Genomic DNA, 12192 nt, shown 5'->3' with positions numbered 1-12192 from the left:
TCTAAATGTCAATTCCATCTTAATTTACCTGTCCTTTGCTCCACAAATGAATGAATGAGACATAATATCATAATAAGACTAAATGCCTCTTAACATTAACCACACAAATGAAAGTAAAATCCTCAAGAGAGGCCTACCTTGAGGTTGAAGGTGTGAAAGTCATGGAACATTCTCTCTCCTGAGACCTGTGACAGAGTGAAGGAGGGATGAGACGTCAGTCATGATTAAGCCACAGTGCAATTACAGAGAAACTCCTCCGACAGTGATTGATCAATGAGGAACTCCTTTAATGAAGACAAGGACTCCAGGGCTCCCAGGACCAAAGTAGGAAAAGTAAGAGGAGGGAATAGTGTCCCAGATTTCTAAAGCACAAAGAAGATCATCCTGTCGGCAGCAGTGCTGTAGCAGTGATGGACATATAATAAGTTGATGTGTTTGGCTAACTCCATACAGGTAAAACTGCACCCTATTGAATTACTTTCGAAAGTATTAAAAGTTAGATGATGAATGTCCATCAAGACCACACTTTCCCAGCATACTTGCAGAAATGCAGAAACAATTTCTCAAAAAAACAAAAAGTCAGCACTGGCACCGTGCTGACAGAAGTCAGTGCTTTGAGAACCCTTTTTCTTACTGATTATGAAGTATCGTTGCATATTTTATGTTGTCAAAGAAACCAATACTACTAAATTAAAATATAAACTGCGGAATGACTTTTTTTCAATGTGTGGGACCTTGTTGTTTTTGTATCTATGTGCGACATCGTTTCTTTACATTCAGGTAAGCATTCTATCAGAGAATTAACATGATGGAAACTAGTGACAGGAACCAAGACACTATGTAGCACCATCAAAGAAAATTTAAAAAAATAACAGCCGAGAACTAAGCAATTTACGTTTTAAACAGATATGAGAAATTCATTCCACCATAGTCCTCAGAGATGAATCTATAGTGGTGAGAGCAAACTAATGTAAAAGGTCATCCTGTTTAAAAAAAAATTGGTAATCCACATTCTGCAATCGCGATGATGGCAATCAACAAATTTCATAATAAAATGGCTATATATATCTTATTCTTTATGATAATACTTTACATGGGTGCATGTGTGAATTGTTTCCCCACGTGTACAATGTAATTAAAAGTTGGCTATATGTTTCTGGACTGAAATAAATATGGTTTACGTTTAACATTAACTCTAATTGTATGCAATTATGCCTCATTTTATTTCATGAATTTATAACTTTTTGAAAGTACAGGATGATAAAATACAGTGGAATGCAAAGATGCTTAGAACAAAACTTCTCTGCATGCTGGCAAGGCTTTTATTGTGTTTAAATGTGTGATTGTACTCATTGTGCCGTTTACTGCAATTGTTTGGTAACACTGATACAAGACAAAATAGTTATCTAAGGACATATGGAAGAGTTTAAGATGAAAGCTAATGGGAATTGAAGTGAAAACTGATTCTTGAGTGAATAAAGGCATGGCGTGACTTGTAAAAAGAGATAAAATAGGCTCAAAGCCACAATGCTTCTGGAATAATATAGAAAATCACACCAGTTTGATGTTCGCAATTGCAAAACGGAACCTTTCAAAGGAAAATACACACTATCCCACTGAGAAGTGTTGAGAAGATTCAGCTGTGAATATCGAGCTGTTTCGCCACATCTGGCATAAGGTTGAATCTGTGCAGAGAACTATGAAATCAGATCATTATCAAAGCAGTGAAACTGCTCTTTCAGTTGCGGGGTATGTTTCCTCCAAAATGATGGCCTAAAACATAAATCTGAAAACCTCCAGGAAGGGATAACAGAAAAACATTGAACCAGTCTGTGGTGAACTGCTATGAGTCCACTCTTAATCCAATTGAACATTGATGAAAGGAGCTGAAACTCACAGTTGAGAGATGGTGACTTGAGAGAGCTGGAGCAGCTTAATGGGCTAAGCCACCAGCTGAGAAGTATCAAAGTGTCATTAATAGCTACAAAGAGTGGTTGATTGCAGTGATTGCCACATAAGGGTGTGCTACAAAGTGTTAGTGTAAGGGTTTGCCATTTGGATTAGTTGTTGTATATAAATAAGTAATATATTACAATTTATCATTACATGGAAAATCAAGGCAACTCATCTGTTCTTTTGTGTACAGGAAGGAGAGTTGTGGATGTTCGCAAAATAAATCCTTAGCGAAAGCTCCAAAACTTTACAAGACAAGCAATTCTTCAGAAAATACTAATGTATGTATCATTATATCTTAACAAAAGTGGGTTACTGACAGATGGCTGACAACCATTCATTAGGCACACATCCCTGCTTTTGGATACTGATGTTCTGTAGTGCTTTTAACTCTGTTATACAAAACAGGCTGAGCACAAGGGGCACTTAAATATGACTGCCTATGCTGGTCTGTCACAGCCTCATTGTTAAAACACCAGAGTAAAAAGAAATCAGGCCCCTGAGGCAGACGCTTCATACGCTACGGTGTTGAAATTCATTTTGTGATTTAGCCCTGTAATACACTCCCTCTAAAAATCTGGACTGCCTTGTAGTCTGACCTACCATAAGGAGGGACATATTTGCTTTCTGCTCAATTCGTGCCATACACGAGGGTGAGTGGGGCACTTGGCAACAGCCAGCCCTTCAAGCAAAACATCTGACTGGTGCTTCGAATTCTCTTTTTTGCCCAATTTCACAATAGACACACACTCGGCATGTGTATACATCTGCAAAAAAAATAAGAAGGTAGCTATTTTTGCTGGCAAAGTAATAGAAATCAGGACAAATTTGGCATTTTGTTTAATTGGAATTGCTAATAAACCTATCATGTCATATAGTAGTTATCGAGAAGGACAGCACACTCGTTGCATGATATTCTATCAAAACAATGTGTGAAGGGTACACTATTTAAGAACTGACAACTCATCAAATCAGCCATGAACCATTTAAAAAAGACCAAGCCAATACAAATTCATACACAAGCACAGATTAGATAATCTTTCTTTTTAAGGAAGAATTTGATGATTAGGGTATTGTTTGATGAATTGACAATCAGAAGATTCTTTGATTACAATGAAAGAACATTAATCTGCTTCCATTCTGTTCTACTGTATTTCATTATTTCATGTCTAATTTTTTTAGATCCTTTTATCTAGTTATTTAAGATAGTTTTTGTCATTCTTTGACATTTTATTTTATGCTCTGTGTTATTAGTTATGTCACACTATTATGACCTACACAGCTCTAGTTTTTAATTCACTTATCAGTCATACTTTAAAGCACATTGAACTCTACAAATCTGTATGGATGATTCTGTACATGTAAAATCTGATTTACATGTAAGACTGCTGGAGCTTAGTGATTCATGGCACAGCTGTAAGAACATTATAGTCTTTATCTTTAATCTCTTCAGAGCTCAAAGTAACAAAAGTGGGAAAGTCAAACAACCCCACAGCTTAAGATGTCATGTCATTCTACTTTTCCAACACTTCTCTGTATCATGTACTGAAACATGTTGGATTTTTCGAAAAATAATAGTTGTCTTTTGAACAAAGTGTTTGCTCTTTTTCTTTTAACAACCTAACTCATGGCTCCTCACTACAGCTTATGTGAGCAACAGCTGCTACAACCACTTTTTTTTTGTTTGCTGTGCACTCTGGTTCCCATAGAAACCAAGTCCAGTCACCCAATAGTAGCGAGGGTGCAACATCTCTGTAAGTGTCTTTAAGTGGATGGATTATAATGGATTCTGCTGTACGAGCAGACTCTGAACATAATTGCAAGTAATCAGTACTTAGTGTGTTATGCTGTAAGGGGCTGCCACATGTAGATGTTCCGTATCAAGTGATTTTTGTAGACCTGTGAACATTTGGTGCTATGGAGAAGTGGAACCAGAAACACAAGCAGTAGCAAAGGTGCATGTTATGATTGTATAACTCTGAACACATTTTTTTTTCTGGGAATAGCTGTGCATGCATACTACTCTAGCATTTGCAATTACATACATATGAGACCATTTCCTTGCATTGTTTTGGACAGTTAGCTGTTTAGTCCCCTGTGGTGGCATGCATTAGATGCAGAAATCCTCTTTAAACACTAAATGGAGTACACTGAGAAACAGCTGAACACTGTAATAGCTTGAGTTGGCCTGAAGTTAATTCAATAAAACAAAAATGAAGGTAACCTTTAATCAAAAAAGACGTGAGATAATGTACTACACTGACAACTGTGGATATTCTGCAATTTCTGTCATACATAAATAAACACACAAGCACGTTGCAGCATTTTCTAGTGCACTAATAAGAAATCATGTGTTGAAGACATCTAAGTGTCTGCCACAACGGTGAAATAACTTACTGCTGAAAATGTGCTCATACACGTTCAAAGTGCGATGCTATCAGCTCATAACATAATGGAAAATGCAATTAAAATGTTCATACGATGGAATAATCTCAGCCCTGGGCACTGAGTGGAAACACATTCAACCTTTCTTAGCTTATTTTATTGATCCTCCTCATCATGGACCTCTATGTCTTGGTAGCTTCCTTTCAAAACAAAAGTTCTTACAAATATAGATTTAAATTAATTTTTTCCTCAGCCTAAAAAAAAAGAAAACACTAATTTTCAGCTGATAATAGATTTGGGTTTTAATTCTAGAATTTGATACCCGCTCTATGTCTTTCTACCGATCTCATCATTACACTGAGTGTGGAGTGAATTTAATGATTTGATGGTAACAGTGAAATGGGTACTTGGGAGCTTCAACAGCTGAAAAGAGCAACCATTTGGCCAGCAGACCTGCTTGCCTCAGCACTTACAGGCACACGTTTAAATATTCGGCTTTCACCCGTAAATGGCCCACATGAGGGACGCCTGAAGGGGGTGAGGGGGTAGATTGATGCTGTTCCTAGGGAATTGCATGGTCATTCATCACATTAATGAGTCATGTCACTTTATTTACAAAAAAAAAAGACTTTTTTCCCTACTGTCATGATGCGGCATTTTGTTAATGTTGGCTGAAGTTTAGTGAGAAAAAAAGTAATGTGAGGTTTAATCTGCTGGAGTCCAGGTAGCCGGCCAAGTGGAGCTGATTACAGCTGAATTTTGTTAGCTTGTATTCAGATTCTGCGGTCCAAATTTGGCTTGGTTTTTTTGGGATGCTTAAAAGGGGTAATTTGGACCCTGAATCACCTGTGGTTATTTTCATTTGGGCAAGCTTTGGGCCTAAGGCGGTGCATTCATCACACTTGCAACAGTGTGTACAACCAGCTGTGCTGGATTTAAGGTCATTTTCAGGCCAAATCAAAGTTTGGTTTTAGGACAATATGTTATTTAATCTCAGACACATTTATTCAGGGAGAGAAAGAAAACATGATTGAAGTTTTGAAATTTACAAACTATATTTTAGTTAGGTCATCCATCTTTTCAACTTTACTTTTTTATTACACTATAGTTGTTTGCAACTTCTGTGTCCTCTTTTAACAAGTGAGGATGATGACTTAGGAGTTTTATCTTTGGTATTGAGCACTTTTCTTACGACTGTTATTGCTCTTCTCTTATTTCTCTCCAGATCATCACAAATAAATAAGTACAACACATCATCACTCCCCACTCATCACTCTGAAACTGTTTCAGGGGATGTTAGGTGACATTCACAACAGCACAGTGTAGGTGGCTTGCAAGGTACAACACTCCCGGGCCAGCGGCCACGTTGTTGAAATGCAGCAAGGTTTTTGGCTCAGAACTTCACGTCCCAAGCTATAAGTAGGTGATGGCTTTAAAATGGCCTGAGCCCACATATGATATGATTCTGTGAATTCAGTCTGTGAATTCTGGAAGCCTGAAGAACTATAATTGCCTCTGTCAGAAATGGCTGATATTTATGGACTTCCTGTTACCAGTAGATACCCAGATAGCAGAGCCAAAACTTCCTGCCCCCTGTACTAGATATTGAGTGAGATAAGTCTTCTAAAAGATAATAAAGAAAAGTAAAGAAGAAAACTTTTGGCTTGTCATTCACCTGATGAAACATCACATTGGTTCATTATAAGGAATTTCTTGGATTGTCAGATGGAATAAGTCTCTAGATTTCAATACTGTATCCTCTGTTGTCTACATCCCTTTACTATTTAACAACCCTGTTTTCATGATGACGAGCATTTACCCAGAATACGCTCGACTCCACTGACACATATTACATGTTCATATTTGTATAACTTAAAATAACTAACTCAACTTATAGTTCATAATAACAGTTGGTAAAAGTTACACACAGTATTAACATCTCACTGTGAAACAACAAGGGGTAAAAATACTAGATCCTATTACAATCTGTGAATAAAAGTTCAGCCTATCAGTAATCGACAATGAAACAGCTTACTGCTAGAAAGCAGTGTGCTGCTGCTGTATCGAGTCAAATCCAAAAGTCTTGGAGACTCCATCCCAGCTACAGTTAATATAATGTTTATGTAATGATATCACTGGCTTCCTCGCATGCTTGAGTTGCCTTGTGAAAGGTCTTGGAACTGTATGCCATTTTTCTTTGCCTGGGAAATCCAAATCTGTGATATTACCATTTCAGGGGTGAATGGATTTAAAGCATGATGGACTGATAAATCTCAGGACAGGATGAAATAGATGAATCTCAAGTTATTTACCCTTTTTAATTGGAAATGTCTGTCACAGAGCAGCAAGCCGAGTCCTATCCCAAGCTATTATCTGCCTCCCTTGATTATTCAAAGGTACTTTATAGAGAGTGATGTGCTGAGTGCCAGCAATGGCGATTTATAGAATTTATTCCTGTTGGATTGTGTAGGCTTAAAAGTATAAATGCTGAGGGTTTCAAAAAAACCTTACAATAGGATAAGTTGTTAATCACAATACTTAATGTACAGTTTCACAAATTCATAGATGATTGACACTATTTTGCTAAAGCTAAACTCTAAAATTTGACAACCCCTTGAAACTTAATGATTAATCTGTCATTAGTTGAGTGTCACACTTTTATGACTAACCACGAAGAGCTTCTATCACCAACAACGATCAGCTTATTTTTATATGATGTAAAAAAGTTCTTATTTGAGCAACACCTTAGGGTTAATTCATAATTGCACCCCGGCATCATGACAGTAGGTACTACCTGCATTTTGCTTTTATTCCATGGCTGTCATCCTTGTTGCAGTGCCTGTCTGTGCTCCTGAGTGACACTGCAGAGTCACAGAAAGAGCTCTGTTGAAAGATATCTTGACACCACTGGGACACTGGCAGTCCAACTGATGATGTCACACTGTGACAGTGGTGACTAGCTTATTTCAGCTCAAACCTGCTGGCTGTGGATTGTGCAAGGATAATGTATCTATGTGGGGGGGTTGTGTACAGGGTATGAATGTGGGAACTAAAATGAGATACAAATGCATATGAAAACTGCAAAACATATTATTCTTCATAGATTTACAAGTGCACTTTTGGTCTACATGTAAACCAAGAACAAAATATGCAACACGTCATTTTGTTATCTCATCATTATCAATGTGAACTTGTCCGTATCAATAACTGACAAAACCCTGATTTAAGTTCTAGTATCAATGCGTGCTGCACGAGTGAAGCAGTAGCTGGTGTGTTTAGAGTCCGACAGTTCGAAAGTCTACGCTTTAGTTTCACTCATCTACCAGTACATAGATCTCTTGTGATATGCGTATTTGGTTGCCTATTCACAGTCTACAGCAGAAGCATATAAAAACTCATTTGCACCATCTGCCAGTGGTGACAGGGGCAACTCAAATACCGAAGGGTTTTGAAGAAATCACACAAGTACCAAAATCGACCGGTGCCAATGTTTTTTTTTTCTCTCTACGGAATATTTCTTGGCTTGAATGACTAACATTGACTGTGCATATATGTACAGTCGTACTTGTTGGCTCATGTGGATGCAGTGATGAAAGGTTGTTGAAAAGGTCTGCTTCACTTTAAATGTAACTGCTACTAAACCTAATGTGCAAAACCTAATGGGCAGTATTCTAAAAGGAATAGTTTTCAAGCGTGTTGGTGCTATGGAGGACATGTCTCAACAACTAATGGGTGACTGAACAGCCCATACACTCATTACACAAGTGGGACAATTTATTTTGCCTTTAGTAATATCCCTAGTTTTTTCTCGCTAGTTTTTATAGAAATTCAATGATTGATATCCCACTCAGACAGTGATGGCTGCCAGGATGAATGATTTTGACTTTGATTGATTTTGACCCTCTGCTTTTTAAAACATCAGGTTTATTATTTAATTTTGACCAAATACATGCAAAAATTTATATTTCTTTTATTATCTCTGTCAAATTATACTGTATGACAGTATTACTAATTCAGTGCAGATGTGGCTAAATAAGGCTTTACAGAGTCACTAGAATAGCCGTGAAGATTTATTCTTGTTCTTTTTAAATTCCTCTGTAGCCTGACGTCACTATAAAATGTTATACTTCACATGTTCCTTTGAACTTTGATTATTAATATTAAATAACAGATTGCCATGTTCTTCAACTTTCAGACTTGCAGCTGGGCATAACACCAGTCCATTGTCACCCCAGATGAAATTAGGGATTTCCTTTGAATGGTAATTTGAGCATAGACACTTGGATGATAATATATTATCAGGCTTGATTTTGTCCCTTCATATCTCTCACAGACCCTCACCCTTCCAGAAACCTCCTGGCAACATTATTTCTCATTTACACAATGTGTCATACTTCTGACTGTTTGATTGTTTCTGTGTTTTCACATGCAAAGGAACAGAGTGAAAAGGAAGGCGTCATCTGTAGCTCAAGGTCTTCTCAGATACTCCCCATCCCACATCTCCCTGCACAATTAATTTTATCTTTGGGGTATTATCAAGAGGGAGCCTGGCAAAGCAGCATGACAGAAAAACAGTCCAGCACCCCTAGGCTCAGGGTGGGAATTAATCTGTTTGACAAGATCTCTCACAAATGATTTGTCTGGCTTTGCTTCAGTTGTATGTTGCCACTACCCTTAATGTCTGAGAAGATAAAGAATAAGCATGCTTCAAACTCAGTGCAGGATGAATACACTCAAAACACTGAAGTGAGCAGTGACACAGTGTTGTTGATTTGTTGGAGAAACAAAGAAAAATAATAGAAGATTGAGCAGGTGTTGGATGAAAGGCCAACCTTTTATGGTTTGCTTGTTAAATGAGCATTTAACATTGCTCAGATCAGCCATGAGGTCATAATAATGAATCTCCACATGGTTGGCTGACATTGACATTATTTTCTCCACAAAGCAGAAATTAGTCCTAATATAGCCCCCCAAAAATGGTTAGCGTCGTTGTTCTCATGCTTTCAAAACTATTGACATCAAGCAGACGTTTGATGCATTATCTGGGACGAAGAAAATTAATCAAAGTAATGATTGAATAATTATCTCAAGTGCAATTAATTAAACATGCCAATGAACTCATCTTGAACAGCTGTCCTAGCTGCACCACTTAATCACTTGTGAGAATTACCAAACACAAATGGAGGACACCAAGTGCATGCAATAATCTCTGCAAAGTGCATTGTTTACAAACAGTAATTAATATCATACAGTGTATTAGCAGGCTAAGTGACTTCAGTTGGCTTCTGTAATTGTACCACAGAGAGTTGGGTTTCTTCCCCCTCTTGCTACAGACACCTTTTGTTAAGACAGGACCAAATGCTGACTGTATGAACCAGCACTCAGTCCTGTACACAGAATTTTCATTCTGTATTTTGTGGGTGTTTCAAGAGCAAAAAACACGATTAAATGCAAAATATATGATTAAACCTTCTCAGTGTTGTCAGCGTAATTAACATGATCAATCACATTCAGACCAGTTTCCACCCACACACTGTAAAATGGATGTGTTTTATGTTTCTGTCTGAAAATGCTAAATAATGTCTTATTTGTTGTCAAGAACTGCCTAAAAGTGTAAGCTTAGTATATCTTAAAGGAAAAAAAGACAATTGTAACGTGGGAGTCTGTAGCATTTTACATTGAGATCATTTTGTGCATCACATATACGACTGTCATGGTCTGTGATGTCTGGCAGTCACAGCAGACTCCAGGAAATGGTCTGTGTGCCTCTGACATATGAGGGATCTATCTTGGACAGACAAGCATCCAAGAATGAAGATTGACAATAAGTGGGACCAGATGGCAGACAGTTGTAAAATTAAAAGCACACAAACACTTACTAACACCTCATATGTGATCCTTTATGACTTAAGGTATGGTTTACTCTTTATAGTACATCTGTAGCTTAGTTCTGCATGAACAACCGCTTTGTTATGATTTACACATGAACTTTCAGTAATTACATGCACTTAATAAAGCTTACATAAAACTGCACCGTGCTCATTAGAATATAAAACAATTGTAGGATTCTGAGTATCAAAAAGAATAATTTGCATTTTTATGAGGATTTTAATATCTTTGAGTGCTAATACATTTCAATGAGGGTAGTATCTTCGGAGCATAAGTAAGGTACAAAAATTACAACATGCTTGGTGTAAACTGCCCACTCTGTCATCTTCACAAAATTGAGATATTTTTGGACAACACCAGAAATGATATGCTTCAAAGCAAGGTTATTATCTAAACCCAGGATATGGTCAAATGTTCTTAGAAAGTACCGTTATAACTTGAAGATGATTCAGAGGAGAAAAAAATCCATAGTCATGTGTTGGTCCTGAACAGATGACATAAATGCACATTTAAAAGTGTAATGCATCACTGCACCATTTGAACTCCCACCCCAGACTTCCTTTTGAGGATTTTGAGACTTTGAAAGGTAATGACAATGATGCTCGCTCTGATGTGGAAATGCTCATTTAACTCTTTTAGCCCTCCTGACGCTCAGGGTGGTACTTTACAGGATGCCTTTATGAGTTGGAATTAGGGGTTTAAACAAATTAACTATATGGTTGTTTCAATTGGAGGACTTGTTCTTTCAAATTTGGGCATTAAGTATGGTATGTTATGATAGTAAAATGTTCCTGGGCATGGGAAATCAGATTTCACTTTTTATTTCATACACTTTTCAACATGGCCCGTTGTGGCCTAAATACTACGTGGCTTGAACGACAACAACAGATGTGACTCTGACCTGCAGCAAATAACAAATAAGCATCAGGGAAACACAGTAGCGTCCGCAGCAGACTGAGTTAGCAAGCTCATTGCACACCCCTGTCAAGTGTCCTGCTGTACAGTCATTGAAGAACAAGCTGGATGACCTCAGAGCTGGAGTTACTTTCCTGGGAGATATGAGGAATTCTAACATCTAGTCTAACAAAGCCAGACGACGGACACTGTTTCATGGTGAACAACAAGTGGTACGACACCAGGAGCATTACAATTGCCTCCAGCTCCTGCTCACCTCATCTGAGCATAAAGTGTCCTGCCTCCTGAGTTCACCTTGGTTATCTCCATGGTGGTCCACATCCAACTCCAAGCAAACAGGGGTATGGCTTTGTCTGAGCTTCAGGATGTGCTGAGTGAGTTTCAAAACAAACACTCAACGCAGCTCTCATTGTGCCAGGGGACTTTCACAAAGCAAACCTCAGACAAGTGGTGCTGAACTTTTACAGCACCACTCGTGTACAGTGGTGTTCACACCATATCGCAGCATATTGTTTACAGCATATCACATGTCCGATGAGAGGTAGTAGTTTGGATCACTGTGACACACCGTACAAGCAGGGCTACAATGGTGTCTCACATACAGCATTTGGAAATATCTGACTCCAGTGCTATTTTCCTCAAACTGGAATATGAACAAAGTTTTTGGTGTAAAAGTCCAGCCACTAGGGAGCTGAAGTATGCTGCAGGACACGCTCAATGAAGGAGACTGGGACATGTTCCGGACCCGCGCAGACACCATCGCTGAGTTTGCAGATGTACCAATTAGCTTTCTTAGCTTGCTTGAGAATGACATTGTTTCTGAATCAGAAACTGTAGGTTGACAGATTGATCCGTGGTGCTGTGTATGCCCGGACCGCATTTTTACTCAGGCACTCTTTTCATCGACATTCCCTAAGATCTTAGAAGTCCTTGTTATACTCAGTTACAATTATTTGTTTGGAGGCTATATTTCCTGCAATGGAAAACCAGTTAGGTTACCCCTATCAGAGCTACCAGACTTTTTCTTAAAAAATAAAAGTAATTCCAGTT

At 38.1% G+C, this 12192-nt stretch overlaps 1 protein-coding gene across 36 annotated transcripts in view; it reads right to left on the bottom strand.

The window, feature by feature from the left end:
• LOC140281575 (receptor-type tyrosine-protein phosphatase delta-like) overlaps nt 1-12192 on the bottom strand; it is a 339321-nt gene that overhangs the window by 170997 nt on the left and 156132 nt on the right. For all 36 annotated transcript variants that reach the window (XM_072376019.1, XM_072376023.1, XM_072376033.1 and 33 more), the window contains one exon: nt 138-185. The gene's annotated coding sequence lies outside the window, so the exon portion shown is untranslated. The remainder of the gene's footprint in view (nt 1-137; nt 186-12192) is intronic.

The sequence above is a fragment of the Leuresthes tenuis genome, unplaced genomic scaffold (assembly GCF_036924035.1).
Source record: "Leuresthes tenuis unplaced genomic scaffold, fLeuTen1.0.hap1 SCAF_22, whole genome shotgun sequence".
Lineage (NCBI taxonomy): Eukaryota > Metazoa > Chordata > Actinopteri > Atheriniformes > Atherinopsidae > Leuresthes > Leuresthes tenuis.
This window is presented reverse-complemented; position numbering and strand designations above follow the sequence as displayed.